Source organism: Aulonocara sp. 'chitande type north' Nkhata Bay, linkage group LG17 (genome assembly GCF_057382095.1).
Source record: "Aulonocara sp. 'chitande type north' Nkhata Bay isolate Kocher_YH1m ecotype deep benthic linkage group LG17, A_spYH_male_GT1.1, whole genome shotgun sequence".
Lineage (NCBI taxonomy): Eukaryota > Metazoa > Chordata > Actinopteri > Cichliformes > Cichlidae > Aulonocara > Aulonocara sp. 'chitande type north' Nkhata Bay.
In genome coordinates, this window is record NC_141360.1 from 31,320,633 (window position 1) to 31,338,433 (window position 17,801).

At 41.3% G+C, this 17,801-nt stretch overlaps 1 long non-coding RNA gene across 1 annotated transcript; it reads right to left on the bottom strand.

The window, feature by feature from the left end:
- Positions 1–3,186: 3,186 nt before the first annotated feature.
- Positions 3,187–17,743, bottom strand: LOC147310357 (uncharacterized). The gene is made up of 3 exons (XR_015125590.1): positions 17,656–17,743; positions 3,412–3,490; positions 3,187–3,226 (listed from the first exon to the last, which is right to left on the bottom strand). It is a non-coding gene; the product is annotated as an uncharacterized LOC147310357 (long non-coding RNA).
- Between the last annotated feature and the right edge of the window lie 58 nt (positions 17,744–17,801).

Genomic DNA, 17,801 nt, shown 5'->3' on the forward strand with positions numbered 1-17,801 from the left:
ACTCTTCAGAATAACGTATGCAGTGAAGACATTAAATAGGAGTGCACCCAAAGTAGTGTCACTAAATGAGCATCAAAACTGAAATATAGTCACCATCTCACCTTCAGTTCTGTGACTCATGGTGGTGAATTATAACTAGACAGGTATTTTTGCAGAACACAATCATATCAAAGCAATGTAGGCCAATGACCTTTTGCTTATAAAATGTTACCAGTTCATCACGTTATCCTATTACACAGTGGTGTGAAATTCGGTCAAAACTGAATGTATGAATTCTTGAGTTATGGGGAAAACAATTAATTTTGAGAGGTCACAGTAACCTTGACCTTTGACTACCAAAATTAAATCAGTTCATCTTTGACTCAAAATAGATGTTGGGTTTTTTTGGGGGTTTTGTTTTTTTTTTTCAAATTTAATGTTGTTCCCTCACAGCATTTAAAAAAGACTGAATTCACAATAACTCCATCTTAAGTAAGTACATAGTGACAGAGGAGAGTAAAGACCCGCTTTTAATTAGGCTACTGTCTATATGTTGCAGCTGTTTACTGTCACAAGGGGAAAGTGTCACCAACAACCTGTCTGTGGGCTAATCTTGCTTTTGATGTTGTTGGTCCTTGTCAGCTGCAGAGAAGAAAGAAGAAGAACGAAAAAAAACAAATGTTAAAAACAATGAAAAGTGTCTTTGTACTGCAGCCGCCATCTGAGTTTCTGGTTCTGTTTATATCATGGAATTGTGGAAAACTGCCAATCGAAGACGATTTCCGACCCTCCATAAGATACTGGACAATCTGAAGACCATTTTCAGAAACAGATTCCCTCGATCTCACTGCCTGAGGGAACAAGACAGGAGGTCGTTTCCTACTGCTGCTATCAGACTATTTAACTCATCCACCTGGGTGAGACCCACATTACTGAAGAGGACTCTGTCACTTCTGTACGCCACAATGTACACTTGCACACCTGTGCACTTATAACATCTTTTAATATCCAAGGAACATTAGGGTAATACTTGTGTCCTTTCATATTTGTATTATATTTATATCTCTGTATTTACCTACCTATATCTCTATTTCTACAATTCACTTTATATGATTGCTTTGAAATTGCTATGACCACTTAATTTCCCTCTGGGATTAATAAATTTTATCCTTCTATTAGAACAATATAATAGAATATTCTAGAATATTTTTCATTTTTCGTCATTTTTGTTATGAACGTTACTCTCACTCCCTCCTCTGTTCTGGTCCACTTTTCAAACAGTTAGCATCTGACCTATGCAAAGCATCATCTATCAGCTATATGCTCTTTGCTTCATTGGAAGACTGCAAGCAAGTATGTTTGCGTTGGTTGCACACCCCTTTACGTATAACAAACATTTATGGAAACTAACACAAAGTTTACCATAAAACAAGTACAAAAAGACTCGTGGTGGTGATGTGGTCATTGATTGGACCATTGATGTGCCACATTCTCACATACACACGCACACACACAACCAAACCAAACCTAGTCAAAAGAAACAAGTCTGCACCTAAAACTATACCACAGCGATTGCACTGCTCTATTATTTTCATGCTCTTCTGACTAGAAAATATAGGGACATAAACAATCCTAAAGCCACAAGACAAAAGTAAAACTAAAATAATGATGACACAGTTAAAAGAACTGTATTTGATCTTGGTGGCTGGTATGTATAATCCCGCAAATAGGCCAGCGGTTTGAAAAGCAGATTCAAAAACTCAAATGTTAAACATTCATCAGGACAAAAAAAACAAAAAAAAACAACTCTTTTACGGACACAGGATGGTAAAATATCAATTTTACATGTCTGGATCCCCAAAAAGTGATGAAATTGATAAGAACAATTTGCAAAATACTCTCTGTTCAGTGTGAAATCAACCATTATCAGAGCAGATAAAACTCCATAGTAATGGTAATATACCATATCAAATTATGGGTCCATGCAAGCGCTGATATGCTTGTAGGCAGTGTGCAACATTTTTTAGCAGTTCTTCAGCAATTATTATTCTCTTTTTAGTATCAGTCTGATGCATGTGCCATTTCCTTCAGCTTCCTGTGCTGTCTACACTTATCAGTGGCAGTTGCTTCGAAAACGCCAGTAAGAAAGTGCCAAATGTGCTAATATTCAAAGAATATTAAAAATCTGTGGATTCATGCAAGTATGCCAAAAAATCTTGCTTCATGAGTATGACTGCACATTAAGAGGGATCAGCATGTATCAGCAAGTATCATTCATGCCGAAAATAAAGACAGACTACCATCAAGACACACTGTTCAAACCATCTCTGAAGGTTGCTGACAGGACCAGATTCCAGCTTTGCTGACTCTGAACCTTCAGGCCTCACATGGACCAGTAGGAGGGGGCTGGGCAGATGGAGGCCTCAGCAGCTTATTAAGCCAGCTTTAATGGCCTTGACCCTGGCCCACAACCCCCGAGAACAGTCCTGGAGGGAGAAAGGTCAAAGTTTGTATAACATTACAGAGTGAGGTGTGCGGTGTTTGGCAGATCTCCATTGTTGTATCGACTATAAAACAGATGGAATTCTGTTAACCAAGACTTTTCCAAGTTTCTCTCCTTGAAAATGTGCTTAAGCTTGCAATCAAAGCCAGCCAAGTTTGAGAGTAGCACATTCCTTGACCTTAGCCCACAGCTAAAAGCAATTACAATTCAATTTGTTTTTAAAGGTTTTTGCTTTTATAAGGCACACGGGAGAAGAAAGCAAAGGGGTGACGAATGGTTCTTGGCCAAGCCAGACCCAGACCTTGAGGTTACACGGCATGCATTTAAGAATACTTAACACCCATTTAGCCCTGCAATTATATATTTTGAATGAGAATACGTTAATGTACTCTACTTAGACTAAATTACTGTCACTGAATTTGACATTCAAGAAAAGATTTATATTTTAATAACTGCAAATGTGGGATGTTTCGCTGCACACTGCCTATGTCATCAGAAATCTTTACTAACTCATTTTTGCAGATATCAATTTATCGACTCCTGCATGCCGTATCGTAGTTTTCATTGACTCAATGAATAGGATTTGGAAACCATAAAGTGGCAAAACACACCGATCTTCTAGAATATCCATCCTAATGTACAGTTTCATTACTACCCCTCCACTTCAAACACCACAGTTCTTGCACACTCACTTGCTCAGTCCCCACTATTTCCTCTACTCCTTTTCAGGGGTGTTGCAGACGCCTGAAACAGAGGGCACAAGCAAAGCAATAAGGCCTGTTGTGAAATGGCTGTGGGATCAATGGGGGTTTTAAGGAGGCCGAACACGTAGCCACAGCTGGTCAATTAGAGCAAGGACAGCACAAGTACACACACATATACAAACAGTCAAAGTGGCTGGCCTTTAAAAACAGAGTTACTTTTCATACCTCGTCAGCTGTTTGTCCTCCAGCTTTAAATGAATCAGCATCTCGGATTCTTGATGTTTCAGTGGTTGCGGTGTGAAGGCTTGAATGTAAAAATAAATAAATAAATACAAATAGATTTGGATATATAGTCATGAAAAGAAAGTTTCACAGGAATCTGTGCAGTTGTATGAAAAACTAAATACACCCTCACTGCTTCCATAGAAATAAGGGGGTAGGTAGCAGCTAGTTGCTGCTAATCTGATGTCCTGATGTCCTTTATAAAAGAACAAGTTTTGCCAGCATTCAAGTGTGTGTTAACAAAATGCCTCAGTATCGCCCAGATATAGCAAAGCTACATCTCAGACTCTATGGGCCTCATTTAACATGTTAAATGTTAAAGTTCATGACAGTACAACAAAAAAAATCAAACTAATATGACTTTTTTGGAGGGTTGCTTTATTATTAAGCATTGCATTTCGGCCTGTGGCATTCATCAGGCTCATCAAGAACTATATTGTAGACGGCACTATAAATAGAAGACACCGAGTATACCTATCCACTAATCCACTAATTGCACGGAAAAAAAGAAAATTGCACAACTTTTTTTCTTTAAAACCATTCAATTGTCTGCATGCAGTACATTTATCCACCAATGAAGCACCAACAAGGATGGGTTGGCCATATGGTTATGTGATATAAGGCCAAAATGGGGGGTTGCCAATGTCAAATCTAGATATGTTTGATAGAGTGCAAATTCAGGATGATGATTTGAGTTTTTCTCATCCAGTGTTACAAACATACACTATGAAAGAACTAAAGTATTTGAAAAGTACCAAACATACCTAGGTTTGACACTGGTAACTGTCCAGTTGGCCTTATAATCACATGACAATACCCCAGCCCATTCCTCTTAGTGTTTCATTGGTAGATAAATATAATGCATGTGGATTGGGTGTTTTTAAGCACGCGCGCGCACACACACACACACACACACGCGCACACACACACACACACACACACACACACACGTTACTATTTAAAAAAAAATCTGTACAATCACACAGTTAAGGGGGTTAATGGACAACTATACTGCAACAGCAGAATGATCCCAATGATCCCACTTGCAATGGCCAAGTCAAAGTCCAGACCTCGACCTGATTAAATGCAGTGGTGGGACATTAAGAGAGCTGTGCATAAGCCAAAATTTCTCCACAATGATGTGTGAGACTGATAAAGTTATATGGAAAACCATTACGTTGAGTTATTGTTGCTAAAGGTGGTTCTACAAGCTACTGAATAATGGGTGTACTCATAACACTGCACATGGACAAGACGCACTATGTAGACAACAGGTCAAGTAAGAGATCAGCAAAGAAGTGATGTGCACTGTAGCACTTTACCCAGCATGAAAACAGCAATTCCTGTTACTGAATTAGCATAAGAGGGGGGAAGAAAAAAAAACAAAAATTCAGAAGACTAGTGAGTCAGACCTTAATGAAGCTCATTAAGTCAAAGAGAAAACATTGTGCCATTTAAGTATGACAGAGTGAGTCGCTGGCATCAAAATATGCACTTCTCCAAAGCATTTAACCATGGGTTATTTGATTTAAAACAGGAAATGGCAGGTGAATCCATTACTCTGCTTTGTATTTCATCTTCATCATCACGAGTTAAGGTCGTGGTTCTAGTACACAGCTTGTAACTAATAGAATTTTCTCAAACATTGTGCAAACAGAATTTTAACTACGCTGAGGTTTAGTGAGCACTTATGTGAAAATTTAGCTGGCTGGGATGAAACATAACAGTAAAGTTTAGTATACTCTTGTGATGATGCAAATGTGATGAGAGGTATCGCAAAGATTGTGAGATAGTATTTACTAAAATAAGCTATGAATGAATGCTCAGACATTTTTTTTATTATACGTGTACCCTTCTGTCCCCATTACTTTCTCCTAGACATGTTTTTTTGGCTAGTCAGGATCCAACCAGCATAGGTGCTGGAATACTGATGATAACAAAAAATAATTTCCCCCAGGGATCAATAAAGTATTCTGATTCTGATTCTGATTCTGATAAAAGATGAGAGTGTTGATAATCTGACCTTGTAACTCCCAGCAAGAGCAAACTAAGCCAAGTATAGCACAGAGTGAGGAGTGGAGATAAACCCTTGCATCTTATCGTGCATATTTCTTCTCTTTTTCTCATCGATTTCACCTTTTCTGATCGCTACCAGTTACTGCTATAAGGCTGACCTGCTCTAAAAGTTATGATTTTTGTCGTGGTGTTGAATCTTGCAATCCAAAAAAAACGGAGTTTGTATGACATGGGGCAACATGGCTATATCTCCATGTTTCTCAGCAAGCATTCACTGTACAACACAAGGTGACAGGTTCCCAATTATCTTGATCACAACAATCAGGACGCACAAAGACACAAAAGTACACCTGTGAGATACCCTTTTTTTTTTTTTAAATGTCAAAATATTTAGTCTCATATTTTCCCATGTATGAATGTCCTTCATGTATTCACTTCTTTCCATTCTAATCTCTCCTCTCCACAGCTCTTGTCCTGTGTCTCAGCACAATACCTTTTGCTAGCGCAGAATATTGTAATGAGTCTATAAATGGGTTCATTACCTACACTACATTTCCAATTAAGCATGGGAACACATTGTGAAGGGAGAAGGAAATAGACACTTGAGAGACAGTCTACTGATAGTTCAGCCTCTTGCCTTTACATTTGCTGCTTGTTTTTTCCTGTTATGTTTTTCTTGCCTTGATGATGATCTTCTCCATACTCTAGTTTCATCTAACAACAAGCTGTGCCTGAAGAATAAAGGCAAAGTCTTGACTTGATTATTTGTAGTGAAAACACACCTGATGTCTTCCAAAGTTATATAAAGTAGTAATTGCTCTTTTTCAAATACTTGCACCAACTCTGTTTTGAAACTAATTCTTGTAATCAAAATACATAGTACAAGAAACAGTGAAGGGAGGGTGGAGCAAAGAGGAAGAGCAGACTGAAGTAAGACTGAAACATGTAGAAAGCAAAAACAGAAAAACAGAGTCAAAACATATAATCAATACCAAGTCCCTTCATGGTTTCCATGTATATAAGATTGTGTAAATGTTCTCCCTCTATTCCCCTTTCCCTCCAGCTGAATGTTGAGCACTTCCACTCCAATATCCCGTTAGATTACAAAGAGTATTCATCACTGACAACATCCTTCAGCGGCTCCCCCAGGAACTCGGAACTACAAGAAGGAATCCTAGAGCAGCTACTGTACCTCTGAGCCAACCAATGACAGGAGGACTGTGAAGTTCTGTGATCACCTGGAAACCTTTGGCTGCAACATCAAAGCAAATGACTGATGCCGTATAATGCACCTAAAATTTTTCACATTTTTCTTTGTCAACACAACCACTGCTCCTGTTGGATTTCTTGTGTTCACTTTGAAATGTTTACATATTCTTTGTAGGCTTTAAGACAGTTCTAAGAAAAAAAAAATTTTTTTAAAAAGGCCTGAGATTTCTGCAATTATGCTGCTTAATATGCTAACATTAAACTAACTAAGCTACCAATCAATTCATCTTCTACCACTTATCCGGGTCTAAACAGAAAAACCCAGCACTCCCTCTCTTCCTGGTGTTACATCCCCCCAGGAGGATGTCTCTTCTCCCTACTAACTCTTTGTTTTGTCTAGGCTCCACCTCCTCCGTCCTGATTGGATGCCGCTCAGAGTCCAGATAATTGTTAATCAGCGGAGCACTACTTAAGGCCTGTGGAGCTGTGTTTCTGTGCCCTCTGGTCATTTTGATTGCCATACCTGTGCAGGCTTGCATGCCTTTGTGACTTGTATGTGCATTTTTGTTTTCATGTTCAGACTGCTTGTAGGGGAGAGCTGCCTTTTGTTTTGACATCCCATTTTCTCCAGTTTATGTGTTGTTAGGTAGGTTATGGTTATAGGTTGTATATTTTGTTTTCTTTGGAGTTAGGTAAGTTTCTTTTATTTTTACATCAGGGATGTTTTGTTTGTTATGTTGGCCTTGGCTCTCCCTGAAGTTATACCTCAGTCTGAACCCAAATCTCATCACCAGCATTAAATAAACCTTTTAAAGTTACCATCTTGGCTCCTCCTTCACCATCCACCTTTATGTTCATCCCTTCACCCCCTAGACTAGCCAGGGGACGTAACACTGGCCACCTCCTCCAGTTCATCTAGGGGCACACAAAGACGATCCCAAGCCAGCCGAGAGACATCATCTCTGTAGCGTGTCCTGGGTCTGCCCTGCAGCCTCTTCCCGGTAGGACATGCCCAGAATACCTTCACTAGGTGGTGTCCAGAAGGCATCCTAGTCAGATGCCCAAAAAAATCTGACCTGGCTCCTTTTGAGTTGGGAGAGTAGCAGCTCTAGTCCGAGTCCCTCCTGAATGACTGAACTCTTCACCCTTTCTCCAAGGGAGAGCCAAGCCACCCTTGGGAAGAGGCTTATTTCTGCCATTCTGACTAAACTAGTTATAATATATTAAAGTAAGTACATCCAGAGTTGGTACAAGACACCTTTTTCAGAATTTTAACTTTTACAGATGCACAAGTGATGCTTACAAATACTGTAAAGCTGTTAAATTGTATCTACAGTACACATTCAACATGTTCTTTAAGTACGTTAAGGGACTATAACCTACAATGAAAATGTAAATCTTATTTACATAAAAATATTGGTTTGTTTTTTTTAAACTAAGAAAAAAAATTAACAGGAAGTCTATACTGAACATTGCATTGTCAAAGAAGAGCAGAACTACAATAATGTTATTTTTTACATTGAGTACACAACCATAGTGTATTCTGAGTGTTCAAGGTTATGATAGATACATTCCTTCATTTGATAATGACAACTTAAAACAAAAATGCATTATCTGAAACAGAACACCAATTGGACTGTAAAATGCTACGGTGTTAAAGCAGATATAATCTACAGAAAGATAAGAGAGTGCAGATCTTGGAATCCTTTTACTCCAAGCTATAAGATGGGAGTAATCGCTGAATGTTCTTAGAGTGAAATATGAATGAAAGTGTCATATCATTCAGTGGCCATGACTCTGCAGAGCACCAGTGAAGTTTTTGCAGAGGTTGAGATTTAAGTTAATGCACAGTACTGCAGTGCCCCCTGCTGACCATAGGACACATTTCACCTTTAAAACACTTCTCTGCCCCTGGAAAGTTCACTGGGAGAAAAGAATCTATGAAAGAATTTAATTAATATTCTATGAGTTGCTTTAGTCCAATACACAATGCCAAAGAGACTCAGAGCATACCAGTTACTCTGAGCATCTACATATGCACTGGCCATAAGTTTTTGCACTGTGATTCTTGAATTATATTGACTAGCAGACATTTTTAAATTAAACATTTACACCATATTCTTAATGAAGGCTGCCAAAATAGTGCATCAGTTCACTGCTTTATGGGCCAGCATTACAACTGCACTGGTTGTACTGACAAAAAACTGAAAACAACATGCACATATCAAGTGACTAAATGAAGTGGCTGCACAATTTTCTTCCAGATAAAAATTAAAAAGACTGATATCTATTATGCCGTTTTCCAGAATTTCCATTCTTTATCTTTGCACTCTAGTACCGTGCCTTTTTATGAGTCACAGTTCAAAATAAACATGAATCCACTTCAATTATTTGTATAGCCCAATATAACATGTATGGGTTCAAAGGGCTTTTCTGGGGGTTAAGGAGGTTGATAAATATATTAAAAGAGATATTTAACAAATGAACAACCCATTAAAAATGCATATATGCACACCCACAAGTTTATAAACAGCTCATACATAAAAATAAATAATACATAAAGTCCCACAAAAAAAACAAGGAAAAATATAATGAAGAAGCAAACTTAGAAGTAGAAGAACTTTGCACCGTATCTCCCAGACTACTGAATCGAGTCTCACCAGAACTGACAGTGGTATTATTATTAAGTGGAAATACTAGTTGAATACCAGATTTAAAGCGTGTTTATAACAGTTTCTTGAAATTGGCCTTAGAGTCTACTTCTCTAATATTTTGAGGGAGAGGCTGTTTCAGAGTTTGTGGGTATAATGTGCAAAAGCTGCATCCCCAATTTTTTTCTGTGAGGAGTACTGCGTAGCTAACAGTTTGGCAGTGGAAGATCTAAGAAGGCAAACTCGGATGTAAAGTGATTAACTGTCAGACCATTTAAGATTTGTTTATATAAATAAAATATTTTTAAATCAATTCTGTAGGATTCTGGAAGCCAGTATCTGTTATTGGTTTCCATTAATGCCCTTGCAGCAGACTTCTGACTAAGCTACAGCTTACTGAACGTTGTTTTAGGAAGCCCTGCAAAAAGGATGTTGCAGTAATCCAGTCAAGTAGAAATGAAAATCATCTTATACTAGGCGTTGATGCAGCCCTGTTACGCCCCAGTCTAGGGGTACAGGAACGCAACACAAGTTTGAAAGAATTGCCCCGCCCTGGTCCCCAAAACCATACACAAAGGGAAACCAATTTCTTAGTGAATCATGATTTATTTTTCTGCACTGCAAAAATGAAGCTCCGGGGTGAACAAAGGCCAAAATAACAAACAAAACAAGCTAAGTCAGGAGGAGGTGTTATCTACAACCCTATGTGAAATCAAATATCAAACAAAAGACAAGCGCTACACCTAACTCCCTAACTGAAATAAACAGGAGAAAACAGTGCAAGGAAAAACAATAAGGCAGCTCACCCCTTCTGTTGCAGTGCTATTTACAAGGCTATTTACAATGAAAACTAATGTACACACTATATACAAAACTCCAAAAAAGTCGCACAAAGTCACAGGCACAAAAGTCTCAGGTTTTGGAGGCCAGGGTCAGGTCTGCTGCTGCTGTCAGTGGTTGCCCCGGGACAACTGCTGGTGAGGGATTTGAATGAAGATCACATGGCCAGGGGACCAATCAGCAGCCGTCAGCTCATCCACTCCGGGACCTGCAAAGACTTAAAGGCACAGACAACAACAGCCACCAAAACAGATTATGGACAGGGCCATAACACCCCCCTTCCCAAGACCAAACATCTCCCCTAAAGATGTTTGGCGCTTAGGGGTTCCGAAAACCACGTGACAGCGCATCTGCCAGTACATTCTCTGTCCCTTTTTTGTGATGGATCTCCAGATTGAAATCTTGTACTAAGAGGGACCATCTCATGAGTCTTTGGTTGGAATTTTGCATTCGGGTCAAAAACACGAGGGGGTTGTGGTCTGTGTAAACAATGACAGGTGCTGAACTGGAACCGACATAGACCTCGAAATGCTGTAGAGCAAGCAAAAGAGAGAGCTTCCTTTTCAATGGTGCTATATTTCTGTTGGTGGGAGTTGAATTTTTTCGAAAAGTAACCAATTGGGTGATCAACACCCTGCCTATCCTCCTGCAACAGTACCGCACCTGCACCGTTGGCGCTGGCATCCACCTCAAGTTTAAACGGATGTGTGAAAACAGGAGCGGCAAGTACTGGTGTGCTGCAGAGGAGAGCTTTGGCAGACTCAAAAGCATTCTGGCATGTGGGGGACCATACGAATGGTTTTGACACACTTGTGAGACTGGTGAGAGGTGCAACTACATCTGCAAAATTCTTACAGAAGCCACGATAATAGCCGGCCATACCAAGGAACCGGCGAAGCTCACGTCTAGTGCGAGGCACAGGGAAATCTAGGATAGCCTGGATTTTAGCCAGCAGGGGGCGCACCTGTCCCTGACCCACCTGCTTCCCTAGATAAGTCACAGTGGCCTTACCAAAGTCACATTTGGCAAGATTTAGGGTAAGGGATGCCTCTTGTAATCTTCCAAAAATCTCCGTGAGTGTTCCAAGGTGATCTGACCAAGTCTCTGAATAGGCTACAATGTCGTCTAAGTACACTTCACAGTTTGTGACACCACCTAAGACAATGTGCATAAGGCGTTGAAATGTGGCAGGGGCATTTCGAAGGCCAAAAGGCATGACGGTGTATTGGAGGAAGTGGTCAGGAGTGACAAAAGCAGAAATTTCAGATGCACGCGGAGTGAGGGGAACTTGCCAATAACCCTTTAATAAGTCCAGTTTGGTGACAAACTTTGCGGAGCCAACCCTGTCAACACAATCTTCCATGCGGGGAATAGGGTAGGAGTCGGGTTTGGTCACACTGTTCACTTTTCGAAAATCACTACAAAAACGTGGAGTTTTGTCTTCCTTCGGCACAAGAAGGCATGGGGAACTCCAGGCACTCGAACTAGGGACAGCAAGACCATTTTCCAGCAAGTAGGAAACTTCTTGCTGAAAAAGTGCACGTTTGGTAGGGTTCACACGATAAGCGTGTTGTTTGATCGGAGGGTGGTCACCTACATCTATGTCATGTTCGAGGACAGTAGTGCGAGACGGAGTGTCAGCAAACAGAGATGGGTAAGTATTGATCAGAGAACACACATCGGTCTGGGCGGCCTCATCTAAATGTTTTAGGTGGGAATTCAACTTATCCAATACTTCAGAGTTTCTGAGTCGGGAGCAACCCTCAGCACAAACGAAAGCTAAGCCATCACTTTCTGGGCTATACTGAGACGGGGATGCTGGCACAACTACCGACACGGCAGACAGCGCAGCGGGGGATGAGGAGGAGTTTACACCTGCATCACGAACAACATAAGGCTTCATCAGATTAACATGACACACACGACGCTTTCTCCTACGGTCTGGGGTACCTATAACATAATCTGTGTCACTCAGTTTCTCTTGGACAGTATAGGGCCCACAGAACTTTGCCTGGAGGGAGGATCCAGGAACGGGTAGGAGAGTCAACACTTTGTCACCCACTTCAAATTTTCTCTGCATGGACTTTTTGTCGAATTTCCTTTTCCTTTTTTCCTGAGACGCGGAAAGAGCCTCGCGTGCAATTTCGCATGCTTTATGCAGACGCTCCCTAAAACAACTTACGTAATCTAATACGTTCTGCTCGGGGGTAGCTGTGTCGGACAGATATCTCTCTTTAAGCAGCCGCAGGGGACCACGCACTGTGTGTCCAAACACCAGCTCTGCGGGACTGAAACCCGTGGACTCCTGCACACTCTCCCTCACCGCTAGAAGGAGAAGTGGCAGACCTTCGTCCCACTCTCTTCCTGACTCGAGGCAGAACTTCCTCATCATGGCTTTTAAAGTCTGGTGGAAACGCTCAAGCGCACCCTGTGATTCGGGGTGATATGCACTGGATTTTTGATGCTTGATGGATAGCGATTTTAAGACCTGAGCGAATATCTTGGACATGAAGTTAGACCCTTGGTCTGTTTGAACTGATTTAGGCAAACCGAAAAGGGAGAAAAAGTTTACTAATGCTCTGACAATGGCTTTGACTTTGATAGTGCGTAATGGAATAGCCTCGGGGAAGCGTGTGGCGGCGCACATTAAAGTCAAGAGGTACTGATGTCCTGACTTGGTTTTTGGAAGCGGACCTACACAATCGATGATTATGTGCTCAAATGGTTCGCCTAAGGCTGGGATTGGATACAATGGAGCAGGAGGAATAACCTGGTTGGGTTTTCCGCTGACCTGGCAAACGTGGCAAGAGCGGCAATATTTGGTCACATCAGTCTTCAAACCTGGCCAGAAAAAGTGACGCAGAATACGAAGGTAGGTCTTCCTAATTCCTAAATGTCCAGAGAAACTGTCATGTGCTAGGCTGAGTACTTGGTGTCGGAAATTTTGCGGTACAACTGCTTGTTGAAATACGTTCCAGCCAAGATCACTAGAGGAGGGAGGATGCCATTTGCGCATTAACACATCATTTTCAATGCTGTAGACACGGGGATTCTGATCGCTTGAATTTGCGGCAAGTAAACATTTGGCCAAAGTCGGGTCATTCTGTTGCGCATGAATAAAATCTGTTTTGTTTACCTCAAAAGACAGGTCAGGTGTAGCGGGTAGCAGTTTATCAGACACACATTTTTCAGCTTTTTCCACAGGCAGTTCGGCTTTCTCAGGAACAGCTTCAGAACATAGAAAAGAGTCAGACAAGTCAACATCACCATATTTACGCTTGTGGGCGCGTGTGACAACACAGGCAGGAAAAACAGAGGGCAGACTGTCAGCAGCAGGCTCGGAAACAAAATCAAAATCATCGACGGGGTTTTCAATTACTTCAGGGATCGGGAAAACTTTCCCATTGGCTAGATCATTCCCCAGAATCATAGTAACCCCCTGCACGGGCAAGCGAGCGCGCACCCCAACTGTTACCGGGCCCGAAACGAGAGGCGACTGTAGGAAGACTGTGCAGCGGAGCTCGTAACACACTCATTTTCACTCCCCACACGAGAGCATCAGCACCACAAAACGAGTTACTTGAGAAAGGCAACGCACTTTCCAAAATGAGAGACTGGGCAGCCCCAGTGTCGCGCAAAATTACAATCGGCACGCGATCCTCCTCTATTCCAGTCAGTGAGGCGAACCCTTGTGAAATGAATGGTCGGTAACTGCTGTCAAGACTGTCATTTCCTGGTTCATCACTGACGGGATTAGGAGTAGCAACCGATTGAACAAAACCAATGCTTTTTGGCTTTTTCCATGTGTGAGTTTGCTCTTTGCGACGGAGCGACGGACAACTGGCAATGAGATGGCCAGTATCATGGCAATAAAAGCATTCTCGGACAGTCATGGGGACCTGATCAGGGCGCGTTTGACGCTTAGGAGAAACCCTCAAACTCCTCGCAGGTTTCGACAACGGGGCACATTCACGGCGCACAGCTGAAAACGCAACGCGATGGGTCAACACAAACTCATCTGTGAGAACAGCAGCTTTAGACAACGAATCCACCTTTTGCTCATTGATATATACAACAACATTCTCTGGAAGACACGTTTTGAATTCCTCCAGCAGGACCAATTCTCTTAGCTGAGCAAAGTCCTTCACTTTACTTGCAGCTAACCACTTATCAAACAAGAGAGTCTTCTCCCTGGCAAACTCTACATGTGTTTGGTTGGCAGATTTTTCACACGACCGAAACCTCTGGCGATATGCCTCTGGAACTAGCTCATAAGCCCTTAAAATAGTGGATTTCACAATTTCATAATCCAGGCTGTCATCAATAGACAAGCTCGCACACACTTCCTGTGCTTTCCCCACCAATTTACACTGCAGCAACAAACTCCACACATCCTTGGGCCATTTCAAAGTGGTTGCGATGCGTTCAAAGGCATTAAAGTAAGAGTCAACCTCACTTTCTCTGAAAGGTGGCACTAAAGCAATTTGCCTGCTTGCATCAAATTGGTCAGAGGAGAGTGAATCAGAAGATTTACTCACAACCTTACTCACTGGGGTAGAGGTAACATTGCGCTGCCGGGAAGGATCCAGCTCCATAGCCCTTATGCGGAGATGCATAAGCTCAACTTCTTTGGACTTAGTCGCAAGCTCCACCTCTTTCAGGCGAAGGGCGAGCCCAAGATCCTCCGTAACCAATCCTGTTGATTGTCCGGCTGGGCTAACGTTTGGGATCTGAATGGCAGCAGGAGCCTCCGCCCCTGGCGACACCCGTCCACTGGGAGCTTTTGGGATGGTTGCAGCAGCTTCTGCTCCCGCATCCACCACCAAACCTCCAGTCGCCTCAACCGGCCGAGGTTTCGACTCCGCAAATACCCCCTTATCCACCAGCTGAGCTGTCAGGCACTGCTTAATTTCTGCCTTTTTAGCATGTAAAGGCACACTAACATTAAACAAATCTGCCACCAACAACAAAGGAAAAACAATAAGGCAGCTCACCCCTTCTGTTGCAGTGCTATTTACAAGGCTATTTACAATGAAAACTAATGTACACACTATATACAAAACTCCAAAAAAGTCGCACAAAGTCACAGGCACAAAAGTCTCAGGTTTTGGAGGCCAGGGTCAGGTCTGCTGCTGCTGTCAGTGGCTGCCCCGGGACAACTGCTGGTGAGGGATTTGAATGAAGATCACATGGCCAGGGGACCAATCAGCAGCCGTCAGCTCATCCACTCCGGGACCTGCAAAGACTTAAAGGCACAGACAACAACAGCCACCAAAACAGATTATGGACAGGGCCATAACAAGCCCCTCAGGCTATGCAGTGTCTGAAACAGGTTACTGTAACTTCAAGCCAACTTTCTTCTAATTGGGTCCCCCTCAAGAACAGAAAGTTTGAACAGCAGAAGGGTGAGGCTGCTGATACAAGGAAATATCTGATCTGTTTGGCATTATACAGAGTTGAGAGTATGAATGGTAACAACGTGCTTGTAAAGCATCTACTACAAACAGCACAACCTTAAAATCTAACATCTGTAAATTGTACCTTTACACCAAAAGGCCCAAAGATGCAAAAGATCTAGTTTACTACAAGGTCATATAGCTTTTTCTGAGCAAATATAACAACTTACGTGAAGACGAACACATTCTTGGAACTATTGTTTCAGCTTTGAAAAAGAAAGTCAATAAAATGCAAAGGTGTTATTACTAACTAATGCTATAAACAATAGGTATACAGTAGGAGGTCTAGGGGAGAGAGAGTGATTTACCATCCCCGCCATCTTCTCGTCTTCGATAACTTGACCTCTCGACAAAGCTGGTGACGGTCCACACAATTACCTTCAATTATCTTCACTTCCAGCTCACCAATTACATCCATTATTGATTCCAGACCCCCAGGCTGTAAACCTTATCTATACCCAACCATAGCCCATGATAGAGAAAGTAGAATAGGGCCAAATAATAGCACCTTGCTTCTTCTACATTCTCCAGCTTTTCAGTCCATCTATGTGACATCATCACCTATTTCAAGGATATTGCTTCACACTGCAGTGCCCTTGAGAAACAACTTCTGTGAATGGCATAAAAATTATTTGTGAGCAGTTATGACTCTGCTAAAATGATCTATGCACCAGAGTGCAAGTTAGTTACCACAAAAAAATATGTTTAAATGACCTCCTGAGTCAGAAAACTGAATAAAAGTCCAGGCAAACAATATAGCTAAAAGTTGACTTTTTCACAAAGAAAATCCAACAAATTCTTCTTAAAATTTAAACGCATGTTGTGTGGAACAGCAAAGAAAACACACACACTTTTTCTTTCTATATAAAGATCCATTGTGAAGCTTTAGGAAACAATGAAAACACGTGTCTGTCTGTAGAAAGCAAAGTAAGACAGAGAGGGATGACAGTGAGACAGCGAGGATTGAAGGTCAGCTACACAGTATGGAAGCTGTAAAACGCAGGATCACACTCTGCAGCTCTCCTGCCAGATTTTTTAATATGATACTTGCTGACATTTAGTGAGACACAAACATAAGCTGCTGTCATCACACACTAATGTAAAACATCCATCATCTTGAATACATGCCAGGGCACCTGCAGAGGGCCGTATCAATGATGCCCTACTGCCATCTCCTGTTACAACAAACTTGAAGAGCTCAGCTCCATGACTGATTTGTAATGCAACACTGCCCCCATGAGGACGTATGAAATTATGGAGTTAAATATAAGTGCACGAGAAACTTGCCTCCTTATGCGTGTAGCTCACTCTCCCACCAGGTGTTTAAGATACCAACTGTGTTCAGGGTTGCAGTACCCTAAACTTCACTTTAATATCTGCCACTGATACAGAGAACGCTGCAGAAAGCTTAGAAGCACTGAATGGTTGGTATTAAAAACAACAAAGAAACCTAATTAATTTTTAACTTTATTTTTGAGTTGCACAAAAATGCTTTAATTCAAATTAATAAAAAATTTCTAACAAATAAAATACAAAAAGCTGCATGTTTACCCTGTAGCGTGCATCTTATAGGTTCATGTTTCAAGTTTTTGTTGTTGCCGTTTTACAATATTATGATGCATATCTTCCATTTTATTATACATATAATACTATATTAAACGTAATTATCTATTTTTAAAAATTGCTAACTATTAAGCAAGGCGGTAATCTGATAGACATGACTTAACTGATACTATGAAAATATTTCACTATTTTAAAATCGGCATAGCAAAACTCTTGACAGTGTAATCTGAATTCAAATTTTCTTCGATTTTATCACTGATCTGGGTTGATGATTTTCTGTAATCTGTGTTAACCGGTTCAAATGCTATCCTTCAGCTCCTGCCCGATCTTGCTATGTTTCCGCGTAAAACTTTGCATGAGTCTCATAATTAAAGTTGTGCAAATTAGTTGTGTATTATTAGGGAAAGAAATAAACACGAGAAAATGAACAAGTAACAGCTTAGTCAACTAACCTCTTCGAAGAATCTATGTTCATTACAGAAAGCAGCCTGGCATCTCTATGTCACAGGACCATAGGAGTTGCTAATTACAGTAAATTGGAAATCTTGGTTTGGTCTAGCCTATTGTTGTTGGGGGGTTTTCTGTTTGTTTGGGTGGG